The 4,442-nt window shown below is 37.6% G+C and overlaps 1 pseudogene; it reads left to right on the forward strand.

The window, feature by feature from the left end:
• The first annotated feature begins 389 nt into the window (after window positions 1-389).
• Window positions 390-508, forward strand: LOC134968276 (5S ribosomal RNA; annotated as a pseudogene).
• Window positions 509-4,442: the final 3,934 nt, after the last annotated feature.

Genomic DNA, 4,442 nt, shown 5'->3' on the forward strand with positions numbered 1-4,442 from the left:
TGCAATATGTTCTCCTAGGGGCCTAGTTTTTAAAACTGCCATCCTGTCTGACACTGCAGTGCCTCTCCTAGATGGGCCAGGTGTTTGTGCCGCTCACTTGTGTCGCTTAGCTTAGTCATCAAGGTACCTCGTTGCACCTCTTTTTTTCTTTGCATTATGTGCTCTTTGTGGTCTAGTTTTTTTTTTTTACCTATCAGTATCGTTTCCTTTTCCTCACTTTATACTATCTTCAGGACTCTCACCACTGATTCAGGGGTAATTATCCCGGTCTAACGGTGGCAGCAGATCCCCTATTTTCCTCCTCCACTCATTCTCTTGTCTTTTCTTTTATTTCTCCATTTTCGTGAACTCTCATCAGTGATTCTCGAGCCCTCGATATCTAATATTTTTTCTACTATCATACCACACTGGTAACGCCCGAATCCTTCCGATCTTGGAAGCTAAGCAGTGTAGGGCTGGGTCAGTACTCGAGTGGGAGACTCTCGAGGAATACTCAGTTTAGTAGAAATTCCTGGACGGTTTTGCTCAGCGTCTAACACTGACAGCAGATTCATCTTGCTCATTCCATCTTTAATCATCCCATCTGTCTCCTCATCATCGCTCATGAGAGAATAAAAACGCTTCAATTTTCAGGGTCTCCAGCTGTTATTATCGCACCCAGGCATTCCAGAACAATATTCAGTATTTACACTGTAATTAATTCGTTCTGTGTTCCCCCTTTCTTTTCCCCAACTCCCCCCCACCCTTCCCCCCACCCCTACCTCCAATTTTTGACAGTAAACTCTACTATTTTATCAATTATTGTTAATAAAAGTTATATTTAAAAATTCATTTATAATATTTACTTATTGTCTCTTCTGAGACCTCTTAAACATACAAGAGTGCACCCACAAAAGAGTCTTCTTCTCTCCCTTTTGTTGTATGTCTTACCACTGACTCAGGGTGCACCACCAAACTCAAGATAACATTAGAAAACTCAGATTTTCTCGTTGTATTATGTATTTTGGTTCTAACAATATCTATTAGATACCTTACCATTCTCCAGTGCGGTATACCCCCAATACATTCAAAACTACCATCCTGTCTGACACTGCAGTGCCACTCCTAGATAGGACAGGTGTTTGTGCCACCCACTTGTGTTGCTTAGCTTAGTCATCCAGGTACCTCGTTGCACCTCTTTTTTTTCTTTGCATTATGTGCTCTTTGTGGCCTAGTTTTTATAACTTCCATCATGTCTGACACTGCAGTGCCACTCCTAGATGGGCCAGATGTTTGTGCTGCCCACTTGTGTTGCTTAGCTTAGTTATCCAGCGACCTCGGTCCACCTCTTTTTATTTCTTTGCATTATGTGCCCTTTAGGGCCTAGTTTTTAAAACTGCCATCCTGTCTGACACTGCAGTGCCACTCCTAGATAGGACAGGTGTTTGTGCCACCCACTTGTGTTGCTTAGCTTAGTCATCCAGGTACCTCGTTGCACCTCTTTTTTTTCTTTGCATTATGTGCTCTTTGTGGCCTAGTTTTTAAAACTTCCATCATGTCTGACACTGCAGTGCCACTCCTAGATGGGCCAGGTGTTTGTGCTTCCCACTTGTGTTGCTTAGCTTAGTCATCCAGCTACCTCATTGCACATTTTTTTCATTTGCATTATGTGCTCTTTGGGATATAAGTATATATACTGGTGCCGGCTGTTAGTCCAGTGAGGGATGATAAACCAAACTCAAATATAATTGTCATTAATTTATTAAACAAGCAGTAAAATATATATATTAAAATGTTTTAAAAAAAATTAGCCACAGTTCTCTATCTGAACTAAATTGTCACAGTTCTCTATCTGAACTGAGTTAATAACAGAGAGATATATATGCAAATGACAACTTGGTTCTGTCTCAAATTGATATGCACAACTTCTGGTTAGGGCTCATTCTTCATCATAGCCATTGGTTTGCTTTAAAGTATAGTGTTACCCAGTCCTTGCAGGTGTAGTCCCCAAAGAATCTCAATTGCAGCTGTAAATCCAAATGGCAGTAGGGGAGAATTCCGGGTCCCAGAGCTGAAACACTTTTGGAAGTCCAATGGAGGTAAAGAGTCCAATTGTTACCAGAGGGAGCAAAAGTAGAGATTGTTCTGGTGATCAGATGATGTAAACTCAACGCGTTTCGCTGGACTAATGGCTGCCAGCTTCCTCAGGAGCATATCTCACAGGCTATCTAGGTCTGTTTATATACGCTCTTAATTAGGGTTAGATCACAGTCACCTGTTGTTATCAAAATATATTTAAAAAATGTCCCAAAAAACTAATAAAAATTTATTATGGAAGGCATTCCCAGTAGGTCACTTAGCTATTAATCATTGTATATCTTAAAAACGAGTATTTATTACTTTTATTCAGTGCATAGATTACTAAATCATTTGTAATACTTCCTGGTCACGTGACCATCCTCCGATCACTTGACTAGGAGTGAGCCTATCAGAGTATCTCCTCTAGTCTATCACTCTTATGTTAAGGCGATTTTACAATCAAATTAAAGGCACAGCAATGGGCACTTCATTCGCCCCATGCTACACAAACTTATTTGTTTCTAACTGGGAAAAGGAAAAAATCTGGAATAATAATCCATACAGAACGAACATCGAACAGTGGTTTAGATATATTTATGATCTGCTTTTTGTATAGGAAGGGTCAGAAGTCCAATAACAGGGTTTTTTTAAATATATGAACAAAAATTAATATGGACTGGAATTTAATTCTGTATAAAGCAAAGAACGTATAGTTTATTTGGATTTGGAGATATACATTTCAAATAACACCATCCAAACCAGTACACATACAAAAGAGGTAACTGAGAACACAGCATTGGACATCAAAAGTAACCATCATTGTCCATGGTTACAAAACATCCCAGGAGGACAGCTTAGAAGAGTATGCCGTAACTGTTGGGAAATAACATCTTTCCAGTTGCAAGCACGTGAAATGAAACAATAAATTGAGGAAAAGGGATACAGTAAAGAAATGCTACAGAAAGAAATAAAAAGGACAGAAGAAATGGATAGAGAAACCATGATCCAATACAAACAAAAAGACAAAAAACTGAACATCAACTGTCATTCATTACACAATACAGTAGTGACCATTACCTCATAGAGAAAATGCTTAAAAAACACGGGCACATTTTAAGCCTCGATGAACAACTGATAAAAATCCTTCCAGAAAAAAACAAAAATTATCTACAGAAGGGCAAAAAATCTGAAGCAAGACCTTACCAGAAGTTTTATTCCATCAGAAGAAAACCAAGAAAACAATGGGAGAAAAGGATTTTTCAATTGTTTGAAATGCAATGCATGTAGAACGACAAATAAGAAAGGAACAAAACTAATAAAAAAAATCAAATCGAACAGAACAGGTAAAGAATATGATCTGAAAGATCTAATCACTTGTGACACAGAAGGCGTAATTTATTTGATTGAACGCCCTTGTGGCTACCAATACGTGGGACAAATGAAAAGGAAACTAAGTGTATGAATCACAGAACATCTCTACTATAATAAAAGAGGACTGCAAACACACAGCATCTCACAGCATTATTTATAACATCATAAGAAGGATGCCTCCAAGTTATTCATCATGGGAATACAAAAAGTATGAAAAAACTGGAGGGGAGGCAGCATCGTAACTGAGTTAATAAAAAATGAGACAAAATGGATTTATTATTTGAAAACCCTACAACTAAATGGTCTTAATATAGACATAAACTCAAAAACCTTTTTAGAATAAAAAATTTACTCCATCGAATTAGCTAAATTACATCCTTTATATTTTTAACATATAACAATTGTTTTAAAAAAAAATGCATTCCGTTAAAACATTTTAGGAAATACATAATTTATATTTTTAATTAATTTTTTACATCACATTATTTCATATACATTTGCACTAGAAGGTAATACCAGTCTCTCAATAGAGAAAAGCATGAGGTTACCGCCAAACAATAGGATTACTTCCTGTTTGAGATGATGAATTTCCATTTTTAAACTTCAATGACAAATAAAGTTTTTTAAAATTTTAACCTATAAATAAAGTGCCCCATGCTACCAGTACTATCCATGATTAAGTGCTATTGCATGAAACGCAATGGACCACGTGATCGGAAGTGCCAAGCCGCTACGAACGGAAACACTCGCACAGAAGCATGAACTTGGAGACCAGCCACGGGACTGCGCGACAAGGTACAGATAGCGATAGTAAGCTAACCAGTACCTACTGTGGTCACCCCATGAGGCATACCATTGGAACCCAACAATATACTGCATTGCTTCTTAAACAAATTCCGGACTCTAATTCAAAAAAGAGCTGTAAACATAAACATACTGGTATTACTAACTTGTTCATACTTTTCACAGCGCTCCATTATTTTTGTATACATTAGCCACTTTTTTAGTTGGAG

This window comes from Pseudophryne corroboree, chromosome 10, assembly GCF_028390025.1.
Source record: "Pseudophryne corroboree isolate aPseCor3 chromosome 10, aPseCor3.hap2, whole genome shotgun sequence".
Classification (NCBI taxonomy): domain Eukaryota; kingdom Metazoa; phylum Chordata; class Amphibia; order Anura; family Myobatrachidae; genus Pseudophryne; species Pseudophryne corroboree.